The 23,378-nt window shown below is 42.4% G+C and overlaps 1 protein-coding gene across 10 annotated transcripts in view; it reads right to left on the bottom strand.

The window, feature by feature from the left end:
• Positions 1-23,378, bottom strand: part of PGCKA1 (PDCD10 and GCKIII kinases associated 1) — an 83,982-nt gene that overhangs the window by 18,723 nt on the left and 41,881 nt on the right. For 4 of the 10 annotated variants that reach the window (XM_089911767.1, XM_089911761.1, XM_089911760.1 and 1 more), the window contains one exon: positions 11,936-12,004. The exons of 4 other annotated variants lie outside the window; for them this stretch is intronic. The gene's annotated coding sequence lies outside the window, so the exon portion shown is untranslated. Of the gene's footprint in view, positions 1-4,070; positions 4,228-11,935; positions 12,005-23,378 lie in introns of all 10 variants that reach the window. 2 more of the 10 variants (XM_089911768.1, XM_089911763.1) reach the window with 1 other exon arrangement.

The raw sequence follows: 23,378 nt of genomic DNA, 5'->3' as shown, positions 1-23,378 counted from the left end.
TTTACCCAAATGTCAGTGTCGCATCTATAACATATTATAGTGAGATGTAAATGGCACAACAGGAAAGCTGCTTATCACATGCTAGGCATGTTGGAATTATTCAATGACCAGAAGCTATTGTTAGTTGTTGCTGTTGATAAACATTACATGACAATACACCTCTTCTCTGATGGGTAAAGTTTCAACTAAGCAGAAAAATAATTCAAGGAATTTACTTCTTGGAGATATATCAAACAATCAAAGTTTCAATGAATATATGCATAATATTTCAATAAAATTATTAGAATAATTCACTATACATAGACAAAACTTTTCAGAGAAATGCTCTTAGCCCACTCCCAAGTAAACTACCTTTTGGGATAATGAATTCTGCCTTAAATGTATCATATAACATTAGAATGGTTATATCCTTTTGGAAATTCAATTTCATTTTCTGTCAGCAATGTCTTTTCCCTCAGTATTACTTCTTACTGTTTCATAATCCCTTAAAATCTAATACATTGCTCAAATGTCACATGAATGTTATTCTTAATTTTTACCAAGTACTTATAATTCAACTCAAATATTATTTGAAAAGGAAGACACAAGAAAGACAAAATCCAGGCCTTCAGAGAGCTAGCCATCTGTTGGGAAGGGCAAGGAGACAAGAAAAGGTTAGGTTACAAATCACTAAAATATTAGGCAGGGTGCACATAAGGCCACCAAAGGAACACAAGAGCTGAGGGGGTTCAGGATTGGGAGGTTGTGTAACTGGGCTGACAGCACCTGAACTATGCATTCATAGAAAGATGGGAAGAACTGTGGCAGATAGAAAAATGATGATGGTGAAGTGCGGAGGGAGGGCCTTCTAGGCAGAGGGAATGTGACAAAGAGAAGTCAGGAAAGGATGGGGTATTATTTAGTCACCAGATAATTCAACCCCTACTGTGTGTCAGGCACCACTAAACTGCAGTGAATGGGACACCATGCTGTGTGCCCTACAGAATGACAGCCCTCTGTGCGGGAGAGTGAATACTCTGGATTGGCTTGTGTTTAAAGAACTTGGAACTTGCCATGCGGTTGCTAGACAGATATTACAACTTTCCTACAAGTGTTTTGTAGGAAACCAACGGCATGTGGCAATTCAGAGTTGCAGGTGAGAACCTCCTTAGAGTGAGGGATGGATCTTTGAAGAGGGAGCATTTAAACTGGGACCCAAAGAATGAGATGGAACCAGGCATGCAAAGAATAGCTCTCAACAAGTCACTCCACTTTAAGAAGCCTTAACTAGCTCTGCATTGCCTACCAATCTTTAATGGCCCCAGCTAAGCATCCAAGACCTGCCAAATATGGTACCAACTGGCCTTCCTAGATTATCCCTGAAACTCCTCTAGCCACTACTATTTCCAGCCAACCTGGATTTTTCACTGTTTTCTAAACATGTCTATATACACTTTTTCTTATTTCTATACCTTTGCACATATTGTTCCCCCCAGTTGGCATGCCTCCATGCCCATTGGTATTTTGCAGAATTCTACTGATCCTTCAAAACTCCATGAAGATTTAAAAAAAATCCCACCTAAAGGTAATTACTCTATTCTTTTAACTTCCACAGAATCTTTAACTGTTTGGATGGCTCTGATTACTTTCTGCCTTGGATTACAGTGTAGGTACACCTCGTTTTATTATTATTATTATTTTTTTGCGGTACGCGGGCCTCTCACTGTTGTGCCCTCTCCCATTGCGGAGCACAGGCTCCGGACGCGCAGGCTCAGCGGCCATGGCTCACGGGCCTAGCCGCTCCGCGGCATGTGGGATCTTCCCTGACTGGGGCACGAACCCGTGTCCCCTGCATCGGCAGGTGGACTCTCAACCACTGCGCCACCAGAGAAGCCCTCGTTTTATTATTATTATTTATTTATTTTTGGCTGCATTGGGTCTTAGTTGTGGCACACAGGATCTTCCGCTGCGGTGCGTGGGCTCTTCATTGCACTGCATGGGCTTCTCTCTAGTTGTGGTGTGCGGGTTTTCTCTCTCTAGTTGTGACACACGGGCTCCAGGATGCGTGGGCTCTGTAGTTGTGGTGCGCGGGTTCCAGAGTGCGTGGGCTCTGTAGCGTGTGGCATGCAGGCTCTCTAGTTGAGGCGCGCAAGCTCAGCAGTTGTGGTGCGCGGGCTTAGCTGCCCTGCGGCATGTGGGATCTTAGTTTCCTGACCAGGGATCGAACCTGTATTGTAAGGCGGATTCTTTACCACTGGACCACCAGGGAAGTCCCGGTACACCTCGTTTTATTGTGCTTCGTAACTATTGCATGGTTTTCTATTTTGTTTTGTTTTTACAAGTTGAAGGTTTGTGGCAACCCTGCGTTGAGCAAGTCTATCGGCACCATTTTTCCAACAGCATTTGCTCACTTTGTGTCTTTGTGTCACATTTTGGTAATTCTCACATTATTTCAAATGTTGTCATTATTATTATATTTGTTACAGTGATCTGTGATCTTTTTTTTTTTGCGGTACGCGGGCCTCTCACTGCTGTGGCCTCTCCCGTTGCAGAGCACAGGCTCCGGTCGCGCAGGCCCAGCGGCCATGGCTCACGGGCCCAGCCGCTCCGCGGCACGTGGGATCCTCCCAGACCGGGGCACAAACCCGCGTCCCCTGCATCGACAGGCGGACTCTCAACCACTGCGCCACCAGGGAAGCCCCTGTGATCAGTGATCTTTGATGTTACTATTGTAACTGTTTTGCAGTGCCACAAACCGCAGCCATGTGAGACAGCGAACTTAATTGATAAGTGTTTGTGTGCTCTGTTTCACCAACCAGCTGTTCCCCATTCTCCCCTTTTCAGGCCTCCCCATTCCCTGAGACACAGCAATATTGAAATTAGGCCAGTTAATAACCTTGCAGTGGTCCCTAAGTGTTCAAGTGAAGGGAAGAGTCACACGTCTTTCACTTTAAATCAAAAGCTAGAAATGATCAAGCTTAGTGAGGCAGGCATGCCAGAAGCTCAGACAGGCTGAAAGCTAGGCTTCCTGCACCAGTTAGCCAAGTTGTAAATGCAAAGGAAAAGTTCTTGAAGGAAATTAAAAATGCTACTCCAGTGAACACATGAATGATAAGAAAGTGAAACAGGCTTATTGCTGATATGGAGAAAGTTGTAGTGGTCTGAGTAGAAGATCAAATCAGCCACCACAGTCCCTTAAGCCAAAGCCTAACCCAAGGCAAGGCTCTAATTCTCTTCAGTTCTGTGAAGGCTGAGAGAGGTGAGGAAGCTGCAGAAGAAAAGTTTGAAGCTGGCAGAGGCTGGTTCGTGAGGTTTAGGAAAGAAGCCATCTCCATAACGTAAAAGTGCAAGGAGAAGCCCCAAGTGCTGATGTAGGAGCTGCAGCAAGTTATCCAGAAGATCTAGCCAAGACACTTAATGAAAGTGGCTACACTAAACACCAGATTTTTAACACAGATGAAACAGCCTTACATTGGAAGAAGATGCCGTTTGAGACTTTCATAGCTAGAGAGCAGTCAATGCTTGGCTCCAAAACTTCAAAGGACAGGCTGCCCCCCTTATTAGGGGCTAATGCAGCTGGTGACTTTAAGGTGAAGCCAATGCTCATTTACCATTCCCAAAATCCTGGGGCCCTCGAAAGTTACGCTCAATTTACTCTGCCTGTGCTCTATACACGGAACAACAAAGCCTGGGCGACAGCACATCCGTTCACAATATGGTTTGCTGACTATCTTAAGCCCACTGTTGAGACCTACTGCTCTGAAAAAAGATTCCTTTCAAAACATTATTGCTCATTGACAATGCACCTGCTCACCCAAGAGCTCTGATGGAGATGTACAACGAGATTAATGTTGTTTTCATGTCTTCTAACACAACATCCACTCTGCAGCCCATGGATCAAAAAGTAATTTTGACTTTCTAGTCTTATTATTTAAGAAATATGACTTGAAAGGCTGCCATAACTACCATAGACAGTGATTGCTCTGATGGATCTGGGCACAGTCAGTTGAAAAGTCTGGGAAGGATTCACCATTCTAGATGCCATTAAGAACATTTGTGATCCATGGGAAGATGTCAAGATATCAACATACACAAGAGTGTGGAAATAGCTGATCCCAACCCTCGTGGATGACTTTGAGGGGTTCAAGACTTCAGTGGAGGAGAGGGTGCAGAGAAAAGGGAACCCTCTTACACTGTTGGTGGGAACATAAATTGGTGCAGCCATCATGGAGAACAGTATGGAGGTTCCTTAAAAAAACAGAAATAGAGTTACCATGTGATCAGCGATCCCACTCTTGAGCTTATATCTGGAGAACACTCTAACTCGAAAAGATACATGCACCCCAATGCTCATTGCAGCACTGTTTACAATAGCTACGACATGGAAGCAACCTAAATGTCCATCGAAAGAGGAATGGATAAAGAAGATGTGGTACATACAGTGGAATACTATTCAACCATAAAAAATGAAATAATGCCATTTGCAGCAACATGGACGGACCTAGAGATTATCATACTAAGTGAAGTAAGCCAGACAGAGAAAGACAAAGATCATATGATATCGCTTATATGTGGAATCTAAAAAAAATGATACAAATGAACTTATTTACAAAACAGAAAATGACTCACAGACATAGAAAACAAACCAAAGGAGAAAGGGAGGGGAGGGATAGATTTGGAATTTGGGATTCCAAATTCCAGACTACTATATATAAAATAGATAAACAACAGGGACCTACTGTATAGCACAGGGAACTATATTCAGTATGTTGTAATAACCTATGATGGAAAAGAATCTAAAAAAGTATATATATATATATATATACACACACACATACACACACACGTGTAACTGAATGTACACCTGAAACACTGTAAATCAACTATACTTCAATAAAAAAATTAATGAGAGAACAACAATAAAATGTTCTTGGAAATTAAAACAAGACAGCAAACATGAATATTTCAGTGGAGAGTCTAGAAGAGAAACATGAGGAAATCTCATATAAATTCGCAAAGGAGATAAAGACATGAAGAATTAAATAGAACTGACATAAAAGTAAAGCTCTTACAGGCTTCAAGAAAGAAAAAAACTGATCATACACAAAGAGCTGGGGATCAGAATGGTTTTAGACTTCTTAAACACACACACACACACACACACACACACACACACACACACACACACACATTATTCTGAACTTGGCCAAACCACCAATGAAGTGAGAGGGTACTATAAAGACATTTTCAGATAAGAAAGGTCTCAAAAATTTTACCATTCTTATACCTTCCCCTCCTGGGAAGGAGGCTATTAGAAGATGTAACAAACAAATGAGGTAGTAAACCAAGAGCGGAAGGCAAGGAATACAGGAGATAGGGCATTAAACACAGGAGAGAGACAAAAGTAACCCCCAGGACGATGGTGACGGGAGACCCCAGAATGCCAGCAACGTGCACAGCCTGGAGGACAGCTCATTCTGACTGGAGAAGATGAGAAGGCTCTGGGCAGTTTTCTTTTAAGAGATGAAATTGATAGAATCACTGAAGTGTCCCAAAGAGAAAAATATATACAATAGGGAAAGACTTTGGGGTCAAATCAGTGGTAAGGATGTAGAATACTGAACATATGAAAAGAACGAGCCATTTGTTACCTCCAGAGAAAAAGATGTTCAGGAAAGGAAATATAATTATAATTCCCTACCTGGCTTAGCTGTGAACTGCGTTTACATAGTTATAATAAATACTAGTTATTCATCTAACTAAAACTGGAGGGGGGCGTTCAGTAGGGAGTGGGGACATTTCTTACGTGTGGTGGGGCAAGGGGTGGAAGCTGAACCATCTTTTACCACACTGGAAGATATAATGTCTGAAACACTAAAAAAAAAAAAAAAATCAAGAAATGGTGATAGAAACATTCATTTAGAGAAACTGAGGCAAATAACCAAAATAATCAGTGAAAGAAGTGAGTTCCTTTGAGGAAAGAAAGATGTGTTCACGAGTAAGCAGTCTGGGCTTTATCTGAAGATTTGGGAACCAATTTAGTCCTAAGAGCAAAGTCATGAGAAAGGGTAAACCAGATGATAGCAAGCAATAACAATGATGCTTTTGAAAAAAGCTGACTCCCATCCATTTATTTAACCTACATTAATTATTTAATGCCTAGTACCGTGGGCCAGGTCATGTGCTAAAAAGAGATGATTTAGCAGGATGAACTGCTTACAGCCTGGTGGGGTGGGCAAAACAAAAACAAATAATTACGATCCAGTGATATAATAGAGCTTAGAGGCAAAGCATCATGACAATGTGGGGACCAGCAATCAACCTGCCAGAATATTCTAGAGCCACACAGCCCAATATGGTAACTACTAGCCATAGGTGGCTATTTAAATTACTAAAAATTAAGTACATTAAAAGTTCAGTTCCTGTTTACACCAGCCAGCCACATTCCAAGTGCTTGAAAGCCACATGCGGCTAGTGGCTATCGTATCAGACAGGGTAGACACAGAACATTTTTCTCATCACAGAAAATTCTGTTAGATGGTACTGGTCTACAGGTTCTTAAATGGTGATTTTTATAGTGTTTTCAAGTACATCAAACCCCTGAAGGGATCACATTCCATGGGTCTATTAGTAAGTAGAGCCTTGCTGAGTTTGATATTTAACTAGTTATCTGTACACGGAGTGGAATTTTTACTCCAAGTTTAGTTTTCAATTGGAGCCACCGGTGGAACTAGAAACGGGTCTTTCTTACATGTCCTGATACTGTTTGATCACAGATGTTGGGGGCAAGTGCTGCTGGTGACTAATAGTCTTTGAGCCTTTGGGAAAGCACTTTTGTGTCGTGAAAAGAGGGGAGAGTTCTGGAGAACTCAGAAACTCCTGAGTTTGAATTTTAGCTCCACTACTTATAGCTGTGTGGCCTCAAGCAAATCTCTCAGCCTCTCTGGGCCTTTGTTTTTTCAGATGCCAGATTTGTAGATAATGCATGAATCAGGATAAGCCGGTGGCAGAAGCACAAAAATGGCAGCTGCTATTCTTCTCGTCATTCTTAATCTACAGGTGAAGAGGGGCCCTCAATGAAGACGAGGGCTGACTCTCTGCACCTCTCATTTCTTCTCATCACTGCCCTGATTTCTGGCTTTTGCGGAAGGATCTATCATTGACCAGGAACTTTAGTACCTATGAGAGGAAGAGGAATTTAAGTTCAAAGAAGGGCAAAAGGAAGAAGGGGGAAGGGTACTGGCATTTACCCAAAGCCCAGGACATGCCAGCATCCACCCGCAGGTACTACGTGTCATTCTATAAACCCTCCCAAGGTCAAGGGGAAGTTGAAGGGCATGAGAAGGTGGCTGGAGGGGAAGAGGCTTGTGGGTGGTGGAAAAGGAAGCATGGTCACACATAAACCCACAGGAGTTAGGTAGAGGAGGGCTGAAAATGCCATGCTCAGGGCCCGGCTTGATGAGATTCGCAGTTCACAATAGTAACTTGCAGCAACACGTGGGACTCACAGTGGGCCGAGAGTAGAGGTGGCCGAGGGGAACTGAGCCAGCCTGTGACTTACCCACAGACAGGTTTTCATTCAGAACTTACACCATACAGTCCATCTCTGTTGCCTTCTTTAACTTCCATGAGAAGAAAAACAAAGTTTCCCCCCAAGTGGAGTTAAATTCTAAACATGATAAGCCTGAGTTGGCACCAACGCTTGTTGCCAGAATTAACTTTTCCTTGTAATTTGTAAATGCATTCAGGCTTGTTTTCGGGTTTCCTTTTATGGGCTTCCCCCCACCCCCACCTCTCAAGCAGGGCCAATATGTGAATAGAAAGAAAAGATCTCCAGCTGGGCTCCTTTCTCCGAACTAGCTTTGCAAGCTTTGCAGCATCTTCCTTGGATACGATTCAGCTGGGGGCCTTCCCTGTATTCCAAGACGAATTCCTGCATCCTCACACAGGGGCCCTTTGTTGTCTGAGGTTATAAGAAGCTAACCACTACTTTGCACAAGGAAATATCTTTTCCCAGTGCGAAGTAATGATCAAAGAGGAATGCCATTTAAACCAAGGGAAAACAAAACCGTGATTGATATCTAGAATCTCTACGGAAAAAAAGAACGACCCTAGTTACTTCAGTAAAGCGCGGTCATCTGCAGTATAAAGTGTAAAATTCACTCATCTATTGATGGATTTTAAAGTTTAGTCCTTGGTACAAAGTCTAAGTACTTTTTTTAAGTATAAAAACATTTTTTTTCTTTTGTAGCTGCTCTGCTCATAAATATTTCCAATCTTTTCCAAATGCTTAAAGAACTTTTCTCATTAAAAAAAGATGTTTGTATGTGTACATATTTATATGTAAAATACATATATATAAAATAGATGTGATTATACACAAACATGCACAAATACATACAAAGTTTGGGAAAAGGGAAGAAAAAAGCCAGCTGTAATCATAGCAATCTAACCTGCGTTAGATGCTCAGTATTTTTCCCAGGATTTGTTTTAGTTTATGTCCATCTGCATACCTGTTTTTTTTAACATCTTTATTGGAGTATAATTGCTTTACAATGGTGTGTTAGTTTCTGCTTTATAACAAAGTGAATCAGTTATACACATACATATGTCCCCATATCTCTTCCCTCTTGTGTCTCCCTCCCTCCCACCCTCCCTATCCCACCCCTCTAGGTGGTCACAAAGCACCAAGCTGATCTCCCTATGCTATGCAGCTGCTTCCCACTAGCTATCTATTTTACGTTTGGTAGTAGACATAAGTCCATGCCACTCTCTCACTTTGTCCCAGCTTACCCTTCCCCCTCCCTGTGTCCTCAAGTCCATTCTCTAGTACGTCTGTGTCTTTATTCCCGTCTTGCCCCTAGGTTCTTCATGACCTTTTTTTTTTTTTTAGATTCCATATATATGTGTTAGCATACGGTATTTGTTTTATCTCTTTCTGACTTACTTCACTCTGTATGACAGACTCTAGGTCCATCCACCTCACTACAAATAACTCGATTTCGTTTCTTTTTATGGTTGAGTAATATTCCATTGTGTATATGTGCCACATCTTCTTTATCCATTCACCTGTTGATGGACACTTAGGTTGCTTCCATGTCCTGGCTACTGTAAATAGAGCTGCAATGAACATTTTGGTGCATGAATCTTTTTGAATTATTGTTTTCTCTGGGTATATGCCCAGTAGTGGGATTGCTGGGTCGTATGGTAGTTCTATTTTTAGTTTTTTAAGGAACCTCCATACTGTTCTCCCTAGTGGCTGTATCAATTTACATTCCCACCAACAGTGCAAGAGGGTTCCCTTTTCTCCACACCCTCTCCAGCATTTATTGTTTCTAGATTTTTTGATGATGGCCATTCTGACTGGTGTGAGGTGATACCTCAGTGTAGTTTTGATTTGCGTTACTCTAATGATTAATGATGTTGAGCATTCTTTCATGTGTTTGTTGGCAATCTGTATGTCTTCTTTGGAGAAATGTCTATTTAGGTCTTCTGCCCATTTTTGGATTGGGTTGTTTGCTTTTTTGATATTGATCTGCATAAGCTGCTTGTAAATTTTGGAGATTAATCCTTTGTCAGTTGCTTCATTTGCAAATATTTGCTCCCATTCTGAGGGTTGTCTTTTGGTCTTGTTTATGGTTTCCTTTGCTGTGCAAAAACTTTTAAGTTTCATGAGGTCCCATTTGTTTATTTTTGTTTTTATTTCCATTTCTCTAGGAGGTGGGTCAAAAGGATCTTGCTGTGATTTATGTCATAGAGTGTTCTGCCTATGTTTTCCTCTAAGAGTTTTACAGTGTCTGGCCTTTCATTTAGGTCTTTAATCCATTTTGAGTTTATTTTTGTGTATGGTGTTAGGGAGTGTTCTAATTTCATTCTTTTACATGTAGCTGTCCAGTTTTCTCAGCACCACTTATTGAAGAGGCTGTCTTTTCTCCACTGTATATTCTTGCCTCCTTTATCGAAGATAAGGTGACCATATGTGTGTGGGTTTTTCTCTCGGCTTTCTATCCTGTTCCATTGATCTATATTTCTGTTTTTGTGTCAGTACCATACTGTTTTGATTACTGTAGCTTTGTAGTATAGTCTGAAGTTAGGGAGCCTGATTCCTCCAGCTCTGTTTTTCTTTCTCAAGATTGCTTTGGCTATTCGGGCTCTTTTGTGTTTCCATACAAATTGTGAAGTTTTTGTTCTAGTTCTGTGAAAAATGCCATTGGTAGTTTGATAGGGATTGCATTGAATCTGTAGATTGCTTTGGGTAGTATAGTCATTTTCACAGTGTTGACTCTTCCAATCCAAGAACTGCATACCCGTTTTACACAATATATAAACAACTTCACGTCCTGCTTTTTTCCCCTTTAACATTATGTTTCAAGCCTTTTCCATGACAATCCATAATGTTCATAATGATTGTTTTATTTTTTTAATTTTTTTTAAAGTTTTTTTTGATGTGGACCATTTTAAAAGTCTTTATTGAATTTTTTACAATATCCCTTCTCTTCTATGTTTTTTTGGTTTTTTGGCCACAAGGCATGTGGGATCTTAGCTCCCTGACCAGGGATTGAACCTGCACCCCCTACATTGGAAGGTGAAGTCTCAACCACTGGGTTGCCAGGGAAGTCCCCACAATGATATTTTTAAATGGCTGCAAATTATTCCAATTAATTATTATATAATTAATAATGGAAGATTTGTTATGCCAGCTAATTAACCATTTTTCTCTATCGCTTAACATTTTTGGAACTTTCCATTTTCAGTAAAGTTACCCTCCTTGCAGTTTCCAAGTTCAATGTCTACGGTGCTGACTATAAACTTTACATAACTGTAACGTGTGACATGATTTTGATTTTCTTGCCTTTCCATTTCCTAATTTTCTTCTGATAAAAATTAAAGATGATCTATAGGACCCAGCCATTAGAGACAGCCAGGAGGCTGTTTCTCCATCATAAACCAGGAAATGCTGGATCTGCAAGGCATCACCACTCTTCAAATTCAGAGCTCTATATGGGTAAAAGACCAAGGAAAACCTGCCCAGCAAATTACCTATACAGGCAGAAATCCTCTCTTCCCAAACACTTAAAGACCCTGAACAATAGATGCCAGGGAATCAGACGCAAATTTTTAACTTCTAATAAGTTAATCTTTTTTTCTCTCTCTTTGCGGCACAAGCTCTTCCCAGGCAGAGGCTTAAGGTACGTCCCTCTTAACAGCAGGGACCCCAGGAGAAATGGCTCACAGCCATCCTGTAAACATGTAGGTGCTCCAATGCCCTTTGGATATTACCTTTTCTACTTATAAAGTCCTATTCTCAGTTTTCTCACATAAGTGGCCTAAGAAGTGTGTCTCAGAGCTGCATACTGTCTCTCACACCTTCATTTACCAAGGGCAGGTGAGGGGATGAAATGGAGGCAGAGCCTGTGGGCCAAGTCACCGCAGCTGTGGGGCTGTCAGTTCACTTGTGAACGGGAGCTCAGGGAAGCTGTGGGCATGGAACTCTTCACTGGGCCCAGGAGGGCAGTGTAGTTACACTCAACAGATGTTCAAAACCCAAACTTGGGCTCTGGATCTGATGTGTGAGTGAGTGAGAGAGTGTGTGTGTGTGTGTTGGGGGGTGGTGGTGGTGGGGGTGGTGGTGGGGTGGTGGTGGTAGTGATGGTATCTGACACTTGAATATCCAGTATGTGTTTGGTACTTGACACTCATTATTTCATTTTCTTCCCAGCAACTCTGTGACATAAGCATTACTAGCTCCATCTTATGAATATGGAGGCTGGTTTATTAAGCTTAACTAATTCATACAAGGTTACACAACTAGTAAATGGTGGAGCCAGGATTCAAAGTTCAAGCTTTTTTATTCACACCATAAAGTCTTCAATATGACAGGATTCATGTCATCAAGACTATCGTCATGGGGGCAGGTAGGAAATGTGGAAATATGGGACACAGGAGATCAACTAACCTGGGCTTCCCATTCATGAAGGGCCTCAATGTAGACTCCTGACGAGTATCTCCAAATATACGCCCAGAGCTACACGGAGAGGATTGAAAGAAAACAATGTTCATCACACAGCTTTGAACTTCAGCCCCACGTTTCCATAGTAAATCACGAGCAGTTCCCTATGAACTAATACTTTACCTTGAGAATAGGAAAATTTTATCACCTTTATGCATGTGTGCAATATTGCAAATCTGTACAGATAAGCATTTAAAATATTCTTCAATTTTCATAATCCTGCTTTGTCATTATTTTACTTCTTTAATATATCAGTAGCCTTGGAAACAACAACAACAAAGTAATCCAGGCCTCTTTCAACCTCTGAGTGACCTTGAGCTGACATTATGGTTGTTCTAAAAAACCCAGGTTGTATATTAACTGTAAGCGTAATGCAAAAAAGAAAAGTTAGGGACAGGTTTCTGTGCAATTACTTCAAGAGAAATTTTCAGGGGCAGGGAGTCAACGCTCATGTACCTGTTGTAGAGACTCCACTATTTGTGATTCCTTAAATATATGCATCTTAAGAACCTAAGAGCTGTTATCCCATGGATTACATACATGGTATTGGCACAGGTAAGCAATCAATCACTAGCAGATTTTATTAGGATGCTACTGGTCCTCCAGCTCCTGGGCCTCTCTTTTCTTGTGTAGGCAGGCAAGGGCCCTGCTGCCAAGAGGCCATCACTCTCTGTCCCAAGCGGGCCAGCCACGCCACGACTGACTGAGACTACATGTATTAAAGGAGGGACTTGAACATGTCAATGAAGCTGTCCCTCGCTAAATTTCTCCCATTCTGCAGTGAGATTTGTGAAGTGTTTTGACACCCTGGCTAAGCTATTAGTCTTAGTAGAGAGAGACAATGAGAACAAATAAATGGCTATTAAACTGCTGTGAATAAAGATTAAAGCTAGAGGGCTTCCCTGGTGGCACAGTGGTTGAGAGTCCACCTGCTAATGCAGGAGACACGGGTTCGTGCCCCAGTCCGGGAGGATCCCACATGCCGCGGAGCGGCTGGGCCCGTGAGCCATGGCCGCCGGGCCTGCGCATCCGGAGCCTGTGCTCCGCGACGGGAGAGGCCACAGCAGTAAGAAGCCCGTGTACCGCAGAAAAAAAAAAAAAAATTAAAGTTAGAGTCACAGCATTTTGGGGTGGGAAGGCCCTGAGAAAATATTACTCTAGCCCACATGTGTTACAGATTGGGAACTGCAGCCCTGAGAGGCTGTGACTGCCAGTATTACTTTTTAAAATTTATTTAAAAAATATATATATTTATTTATTTATTTGGCTGTGTCAGGTCTTAGTTGTGGCACGTGGGATCTTCGTTGTGGCATGAGGGGTCTTTCGTTGTGGCGCACGGGCTCTCTAGTTGTGGCACGCGGGCTCCAGAGCACATGGCCTCAGTAGTTGAGGCGTGCAGGCTTAGTTGTCCTGCGGCACGTGGGATCTTAGTTTGTTCCTCCTGTAGATCCCTAATCAGGGATCGAACCAGCGTCCCTTGAATTGGAAAGCAGATTCTTAACCACTGGACCACTAGGGAAGTCTGCTGCCAGTATTATTTTTGCTACACCATGCTGCTGTCCTTGTAGAGATCTAGAGCAGGGGTCAGGCCACCTGTTTTTGCTAAGTAAAGTTTTACTGGAATACAGCTATGCCCATTCATTTATGAGTTGTCTATGGCTGCTTTCGAACTACACAGCAGTGTTGAGTAGTTGCTACAGATGTCGTATGACCCACAAAGCCTAAAATATTTACTCTCTGGCCCTCTACAGAAAAAGTGCTGACTCTGGCTCTACAGGATGAACAAAGTAGATGAGGAGGAACCAAGCCATGCCAGAGCCATGTGAGTGAACTTGGCAGTGGGTCTTTGGAGGCCTGCCAATGGGCACCTGAGCGAGCTTGGAAGCAGGTTCTCTAGCTCATATGCAGCCAGGAGATGAACACGGCCCTGGCCAACAGCTTGACTATAACCCCACGAGAGACCTTGAACCAGCGGTGCCCTGTTAAACTGTGCCTGGGTTCCTGTGAGATAACAAATGTTTGCTGTTTTAAGCTGCTAATGCAGGGGGTGGGGAGGGGGTACTTTGTTACACAGCAATAGATAACTAATACAATTGTGTCTCATTAGCTGGGCTCACCTTTTCAAGGTGAGTGAAATTCTACCTCCTGGGTCAAAGTGCCATTACGATCTGCTCTGTGGAGCCTTTTGGACTCCTGGTCCCCATCTCCAAATGGAACCATCTATGCCAACCAACTGCTTACTTAGAGTCTATCCCTTGGCCTTGTGGTCTGTTATGTAGATGTCTGTCTCTCTGGCTGGTGCTGTGTCTCATTCAATTTTGTTACCACAGAATCTGATTTAGTACCTATTATTCATAATGGAATTATAATATTTACTGAGTGCTTACTATGCATCAAGCACTTTATGTGCATTATCTCATTTAATCCTCACAACCACCTTAGGAGGTAGATGCTATTTTTTTTTTTTTTTCCTGTACACGGGCCTCTCACTGTTGTGGCCTCTCCCGTTGCGGAGCACAGGCTCTGGACGCGCAGGCTCAGCGGCCATGGCTCACGGGCCTAGCCGTTCCGCAGCATGTGGGATCTTCCCGGACCGGGGCACGAACCCCTATCCCCTGCATCGGCAGGCGGGCTCTCAACCACTGCGCCACCAGGGAAGCCCTAGATGCTATTTTTAAGCCCATTTATTAGGGGAGAAAGCAAAGGTTAAAGAGGTTAAGCAATCTGCCTTTTATCCTCTAGTGAGCTAGTGGGAGCACCAATATTTGAGGTCTGACTGACCCTGAAGCTGCCACATTCTGTTGACTGGGACCCAAAGTCCCAGGATATGTGGCTCCAGGCTTGGCACCGCCACATTTTTTTTTTTTTTTTTTTTTTTTTTTTGCGGTACGCGGGCCTCTCACTGTTGTGGCTTCTCCCGTTGCGGAGCACAGGCTCAGTGGCCATGGCTCACGGGCCCAGCCGCTCTGCGGCATGTGGGATCTTCCCGGACCAGGGCACGAGCCCATGTCCCCTGCATCGGCAGGCAGACTCTCAACCACTGCGCCACCAGGGAAGCCGAGCACTGCCACATTTAACTGTGGACCCAGAAAAGTCACTCACGCAGAGGCCCCCAGTGTCCTTCATAAAGTGGCTATGATGATGATGATGTCCCTTTCCTATCAGAGTTACTGTGAGAAAAAGCACATGTGCTGAAATACTGATCTTTAGTTCACGGCAAATGTGGAATCAAAATGAAGTGATTTTCTGATCTTTGACCAGGCACCCATGGCAGACCTAAAAGAAGATCAGGAAAACAGGCAGAGTTGGACAGAAGTGGGAGGGCACTTCAGGGAAGACCCAGAGGGAGGGGAAAAGGGACACTGGAATCTGCTTCTGACACCCCTTCCCACCTCCTGTTCCTCCCTCTCCTGCTCTTGGCATCACTGTGGCCCCCGTGCCCCATCTGCAAAAATCCCCCAAACAGTGGTGGGTTGGATAATGAGGAGAAATCCTCAGTTCTTTCACACTTTGGGAGTTTTTACTGGGACTGCCCTGAGCTCTCTCCTCCCTGGAAGTAAATCACCAGCAGTAGTTCCCTATGAACTAGTGGTCCTGGTTCTGAGCTCCCACAGTACCTGCCATACCTCGCATACAAGGGACTCTGAATTTTTCACAGTTGCCTCCTTAGTGTGTAGCAGAGTGCTTGACATACATTCGACTGATTTTAGATGAATAACGGAAAGAATTTTCACCCACTTCTAAGCCTGTTCTGTGCTAGAATGTAAATCCCATAAGGAAACTGCCTGGTGCTCAATCCAGCACCAGGCATGTAGTGGGAGCTCAATAAGTATTTGTTAACCAGCTGGCCCTAAACGTTTGGCCTCATGTTACTAGATCCAGGGCAGTATGGTTTGATTAAAGGGAGCTGAATTCAAGGAATGGCTTCGAGGTTCAGAAGACACCCCAACTGTGGCCACACTAGAATGGATTCCCAGGAGCTTCCTGGACATGGGTTCTTGTGACTTAAGTTCCTAGACTTCATGATGCTATAACATCAGTGTGTGCACTCAATCTCCAGGAAAAGCATTATCTATCTATTCTGCTCAGACTGCAGCCAAATGACCTTGTATTTAAATTGTATGTTTCTTGGAGCAGTGATCTTCAAAAGTTAAAAAAAAAAAAAAAAGAGAGGTACTTCTGTATGGACTACCTATTTCATCTTGCTTCCTTAAATGCCACTGATACACACACACACAAATACCAAAAACCAACACTGCTTCTCTTCCAACTAACAACAAAATCCCAAGAGATCAAAAACTTCCTCAAGGTTTCCTTTCAGTATCAGTTCTGATAAGTTAGGTAAAATGGACATCCCAAGAAAATAAAGAACCTGAATATTCCTAACATCAAAACCAGAAAAAAATGCTGCCTAATAATCACCCAGAAAACGTGCACTGTAAATATTTCCCACCGTTACTTGGCAATCCACGTACTTTTCTAAGGGAACCAAGAACTCTGCAGACATCATCTGTCTCCATCAAGATGCCTGTACAAACCTGAGTCAGATATATCTTGCCCAGTTATTATTTTTATCTCTGCCACTTAAGCATTCCTAATCGTCTGTAAGCAATTTTCCAGAAAATATTGGAAGTGTCCCTAGCTATTGTTTTTTTCCTTCCTTGTTTTCCATTAATAAATATTAGATGTCCTTGAGATTAAGGTAGGAAGGATGGCAGTTTTCAAAATTTTGCATATTAAAGTTTGCTCAAAGAAAATGAAAAAATTTGGTCAAAGGAAATTTGCTTATTTGTAAGCTAAAATCAACAGCAAGCCCCACTTCCCACAGTGTGGAGTGGAACATGGAAAACCCAGTTTGTGGAAACAGTCCAAGACCAATTAAAGTAGATTTAAGTAACTGAGCATATAAAAATATGCATAACAATCCACAGATTTCTAGAGTATTTCTAGAGAGTGGTACAGGGTAGAAGGAAAACAAAACCAGAAATTGATAAGCTCTTAACCTACTTTTAATTCACTCAACTAAGTAAATATGAGACTGGCTTAAATTCCCAAATTTTCAATCCTTAATGTTTTCTTAGCCTGATATAGTAACACATAAAGTGTATTAACTTACTGTCTTTGGGGGAAAAAATACTGTTGCTTAAACCAGAGATAGCTGGAAAAGGATCCTACAATCTTCATTAGCAATAAAAGGTACATAGATGCATGGAAACAAAATCCATGAGGAGACATTTATCTGTAACCTGCTTTGGGGTAGTCTGAAGATTTCTTGACAGTATTCCCTCTCGCCAGTGGACTAATGCAGAAAATTTAACACCAGAAGAAGTTGGCATGCTTTTTAGCTTCTCTTTTTTAACAATGGGATAAAAAAACTGTATTCCTATTTCAACTATGTTCAAAATTGTGCCAGTGCTTTGGGGGAATGCAAGAATTCTGCTCTGCGGTTCTAGCAGGTGCAAAATTTGTAGACCAATTATACCCCACAGACAGTGGTGCACTGGCGATGTTTAACAACTGGTTCTACAGAAAAAAAAAAAAGTTTATTATAAATAAAGCATGTGTAGCACACAGTTTATAAGTAATAATAAAAACCCCAGGGCTTCCCTGGTGGCGCAGTGGATGAGAGACCGCCTGCCGATGCAGGGGACACGGGTTCGTGCCCCGGTCCGGGAAGATCCCACATGCCGCGGAGCGGCTGGGCCCGAGAGCCATGGCTGCTGAGCCTGCGCGTCCAGAGCCTGTGCTCCGCAACGGGAGAGGCCGCAACAGTGAGAGGCCCGCGTACCGCAAAAAAACAAAAAACAAAAAAACCCCAATAGTTTCTTTTTATAACGAATTCCATAGGGACAACTTATTTTCACAGAATGCTTTAACTGAGTTTTGCCAGTAAGCATAGATCTGATTTGAATGTTAGTTGATATTTTCATTTGAGTTAATAAGTTAGACAAAAGTGAAAAAAGGAATACAGTTCTTGGAATTTCACTTGGTCTTTGCTGAATCAGACAACAGCTTTTAAATACTGGAAGAAAACTTCCTCCAGGAATTTTTTGGGTTATCCTCATGTAAAAGCTACAGACTCAGCAAACTTTTACATTTAACTTGCATTAACATTTTCTCCATCATAGTCATAAGTGTCGTCAAGCAACCACATATTAAATCAAGCCAGGCTTTATAGCATTCGCCACTTTCCATGGTGTAAATGCTTCTGTCATGGCTGATTTCAAGCTAGCAATGTTAGGTCCCTGAACACAAAGCTGGAGAGATGTACGGTTTTCCACCATTACAGAGTGTTTCTACCACACAGATATGATAGATGTAAATACCCTCAAGAACACAGAAAACAGTAAAATAATTAGGAAGTGATGAGTTTTGAGTATTTATTAACTTTGTTTTTACTTTAATTATACTTTAATAGAATTCAACTTTTCGTATCACCTCACAACATTTCTGAAATTCCAAAATTCCTCAGCCAGTCCTGGTGGCTCCAGCACAAGGTTTCAGGGTTCTGGCCTGAAGGGCAAACGCATTTCTCAGACAATTTTCCCTCAGGTACACACCACTAACCTCCAATTAGCAGTGACCCCAGGCCCAACTTCCCCTGCTGAGAGTTAATCAGTCTCCAGGGGTGGGATGTTGGGCGTTAGGCTCTCAGTAGAGTATTAACACTTAGGGAGGGAGGAAATGACTTCAGCACAGTCACATGACTCAGAGACATTACTCAGTTTCCTCACCTGTAGAATGGGGATGATGCTGTTTCTAGTGCGATTATAAGGATTAGAGATAAGACATACAAAGGTCCTAAATTAATGCCTTGACTATAACTATTGTTAAGATAGTGGCGGGATCACTGTAAAAGACTGCTTTCCTGGACACACGTGGATCCGTCAGGAAGCTGCTTCCTCTCTAATAGAGAAGCACTTTTCAAATGTGAGTGAAAGACGAGCGAGCCAGGTCACAGTCAGATATCTTGAGTATATGAAAGATTATTACCTGGCTCCCCAAATCACTATTTCATCTCTGCTCAGGAAATACAAAGAAAAACACACACACACTCACAAAAGTGAAGGGAAACTTGTAATTGGAGAGTTTTAGCACAGACCCAAAGGGTAACTTGTAACAGCAAATATTTTCTCTTGATGTTATTTTATGTTATTTTCCTATCCCAGAGGAAACACACAAATGCTTGTAGAATTGAAATGAATCATCTCTTTCTCTCTATTCTCCTGTTTTAGTTTCTTTGGGCTGAACAAATTTCGGAATTGTAAATGTGGTGCCTGTAATTACTCCAACTTAAATCCGGATGCCTTGAATCATCAGAGAGGCTGAAGTCCTCTGGCCTTTCCCTTCCTTTCCTTCCTTTTCTAGTACCCAGGGTCCTTCCTCACCCTCTTCTGGAACCCACTGTGCTCATTCACTCTTCTTGGGCTCTCCATGGGGGATTACTGCTTTGGCCTCTCTCAATATCACCTCCGTCATTTGCCTTAGATACACTCCAGAAGAGGGTATCTATTTAACCTTCATTTCATTAAAAATACTCCTCTCTTCACTAAGCAGTAAAAGATGAGAAGTCATCACAGAATGGTTTTAGGTGTGGTAGCCAGCTTCCCAGCTGGGACCCCATGATCCTCACCTCCTGGCACCACATCCTATTGCAGTCCTCTTCCCACACTGAATCAAGGCTGCATGTTCAATAAAACACGGCAGAAATGATGATGTGTGACTGTCAGCGTTAGGTTAGAGAAGGCATAATTGCTTCTGTAACGGTCTCTCAAGTGGTTCAGTCTGAAGGAAGCCAGCTGCCCTGCTGTAGGGACACTGACGCAGTGGAGAGGCCCCGTGGGGAGGAACCCACCGTCTGACCCACCTTGGAGGTACATCCTCCAGTGCCAGTGGCTGAAGCCACAGCCAGACACCTGACTGTACCCTTAGGAAAGACCCCAAGCCAGAAAGGCACACCTCTCAAATTCACGGCCCTCTCTTTTGCCCTCACCGCAGGATACATTTCCAGGCTTCTGCTGAGGTGGAGGGGATGCTGCCGCCCAGATGTTGCAGTAGCAAAAGGAGGTAGGGTACCAGCTGCTTGTTAAACCAAGTTCAGCCACTGCTGCCATTCTGGTCTCAGCCTCCTCTCAGCCTGAGGCGCTGCTGCTGCTACTCCTGGAGCCCTGGCAGGACCCTGCCCTGAACACTGGTGGGGCTCATCTGTCCCACTTCCAGTTTATGGGTCAGCTTTCTCAGGTCCACTGAGTTCGTGGCCACTCATCAACCTGTCTTCTAGCAGCAGTATGTGCCTCGGGTCTCTGAAACAGGGGATGTCCAGGCAATATTCAGGGTGGGGACCATATAAAGATAGGAGGATGGAGTAAATAGGCACGAAGCATCCCAGGATTCCTCCAGTCTACGTCTCACCCTCAATCTCCTAAACAAACACTGGCAGCCAGGCCCTTACCCTCTGGGCAAGAGTTTGCAGGTATTTTCTTAGGGGATCTGGCCAACACATGATGAAAGCCCTAAAGACGCTGACAGTAGAAGTTCCCTAACAGCTGGCTCAGCCAGCTCATTACAACAAAAGTCATCATCAGGAAGTGCAACCTTCCCCCCACCCTCACATTCTTGTTCGGAACTTCAGTTTTTAGTTCTTTACTCTTATATCTGAGAACACTAATGATTATCAAATACCTGAAGAAAACCAAAAAAACAATGCGGAGAGATCAGGAATGTGGAGTAAAAAGAAAATTTCAAAAATTATTAAAAAACTCATAGAGATGAGAGAAATACATTGTCTCATGAAGCAAGAAAATGATACTGTTAAAAAAAAAGAGCATTCAGAGAACAAAAAAAGACCTCTTAGGAATTAAAAACATGACAGCATAAATAAAAACTTCAATTGAAGGAATCTAAGTTAAAATTAAGAAATTGGAGTGAAAAGACAAAGAAATACATAACAGGAGAGGAAGAATAAGAAAAGCAGATAAATAATCCAGGAATGCCAGGAGATCTAGAAAGTAAAACAAAACACCCACAGAAGAAGAAACATCAACAAAATAATTCGAGAAAATTCCCCAAAACTGGAGGGTAGATTTTCTAGATTTAAAAGGCTCACTGAGTGTTCAGTGCAGTGGATTAAAAAAAAAAAAAACACAACTGGCACTGAGGAATATCATTGTGAAATTTCTCAATATATTCAACCAACTTTCAGAGAAGAAAATACAGTTTTATATATGTATAAAGGACTGGGAATTGGAATGGTGGTTGGTATTAGAATACTTTTCAACAGCCATACTGTGGATAAGGAAACAATGGAGCAATATCTTCAAAATTCTGAAGAAAAAATATTTGCTTGAAAATAATTTCCAACATAGAACTCTCTATGCAATCATGCTATCAGTCAAGTGAGGTATTGAAAGAATACAGACATTTTAGACAGGCAAGTTCTTACATAACTTTAAACCTCCATATGCTTTTTCTTAGGGAGCTACTGTAGGATGTGGTCCATGAAAATGAAGGAATAAAACAAGCAAGAAAAAAAAAAAAGACATGAGGTCTAGGAAATAGCTCTGACACAGGAGAGAAGTAAAGGGACTCTGTGGATGGTAATGCAGAAGACCTCAGATAACCAGGCAGAGGGGGCAACCAGTCCAGATGAGCAGGTCAGCGGTTTCTGAGAGAGACTTCTTCAGACGCATGAAACTGACATAATTGACATAACACCTGATATGAAACTGATAGAATCACGAAGCACCTTCAGAGAATATCTAGACAACTGGCAAATATTTCAGTACTGGATGAATGTTAAGTACATAAAACACACACACACACACACACACACACACACACACAGGCAAAAATAAATAAACAAGTAAAAAGAAAATTATTAACTCCAGGAATAAGTTGTGCTGATAGGAAAAAAATAGTTTAGTATAGGCCCCATTTCTGAATAGCACATATAGTCATAATAATGTAAATTTTGAATACTTTTCTAATCAAAACTGAGATATAATTATACTGTGAGGATGCCAATTGCACATGGTATAGACCAGGAGAATAAAGAGCTAAGTCCTCATGTTCAAAGGTGAAAGTTAATGCGCGGTGCCTCAAACTGAAAAAGCAGGAGGTGGCAACACTTGCTTGCCATTAGGCATATGGAGGCAGAAAAGTGGTCTTTCTGGGGAGGGAAATAAGGAGCAGGGGTCTGGGACCTGTTCTTTCTTGTATGAAACCTCGTAGAACAAGCAGGTTTTAAAAATTGTACCCTGCTATACATAACTTTGATGAAAATTAAAAAAAATAATTTAAAATGTAACAGCATAGGGGCTTCCCTGGTGGCGCAGTGGTTGAGAGTCCGCCTGCCGATGCAGGGGACACGGGTTCATGCCCCGGTCCGGGAGGATCCCACGTGCCGCGGAGCAGCTGGTCCCGTGAGCCATGGCCGCTAAGCCTGTGCGTCCGGAGCCTGTGCTCCACAACGGGAGAGGCCACAACAGTGAGAGGCCTGCGTACCGCAAAAAAAAAAAAAAAAAAAAATGTAACAGTATATAGAGAGCTAACATGTGACTGCTTTTTCAAAATAAAATCTATGCGATTTTGGTAAATATTTTGGGTGTTTACTTTCCTTTTTAATAAATTGAGAGGCTTGGACTACATAACTGCTATGGTCCCTTGACCTCTACACGTGTATGTTTTTTGTATCTCTTTGTACGTGTCTGGACTTGTGAACCTAAACATACAGAGATCTGATAATCAATAGTGGAACTCCCTTGATTATTTGATCATTAAAAATTCATATGTATTATCCACATATCTGCAAAGACACAATCCGATACTACCAAATGAAGGAGAACAAGGCGGCTCAACCATCTACCGATTTGTAGAAAAACACCTGAGGCTGCATTTCTTTCTTCCTCTGTCCATGTGAGAGGAGACACAGGAAGAGACTAAAGTTCCCTGCTGGTTAGACCCTGGCCTGTGACGCACGCACTGTGACGAGGACCTCAAAGTTAATATTTATCCATCTCAGGGAGTTAAACTTGGCTTGAGAACTTGGGGGGTGGGGAGAAAAAGGAAAGTGCTACATACTCTGGTGGAGATTTGTGCTCAAGTCAATGTTAATCTTGGTAGCATAGCCAAGTCACTCACATCCTCTCTAGCATGTGCCAAGGAAGAACATGGCGAGTCCTTCAACAAAACCAACACTAAAATGGGGAGGGCCGGGTATGGAACTTTGAATTAAAGAGAAATACGAGGATTGTGAAGGTGATTTCTTCTTAGCTTGGTGACTGGTAAATCACTTAATCTCTCTATGCCCTGAATTCTTCGTCCATAAATACGTATTCCATGTAGCTGTTAGAAGTATACGTGTTGACACCCATAGAACACTGAAAACAGT

The sequence above is a fragment of the Delphinapterus leucas genome, chromosome 5, assembly GCF_059928025.1.
Source record: "Delphinapterus leucas isolate spDelLeu-1000000601 "Yukka" chromosome 5, BTC_Dleu_Yukka2, whole genome shotgun sequence".
NCBI classification, from domain to species: Eukaryota; Metazoa; Chordata; class Mammalia; order Artiodactyla; family Monodontidae; genus Delphinapterus; species Delphinapterus leucas.
Note: the sequence above shows the minus strand (reverse complement) of the source record. Positions and strands in the feature narration are given on the sequence as shown.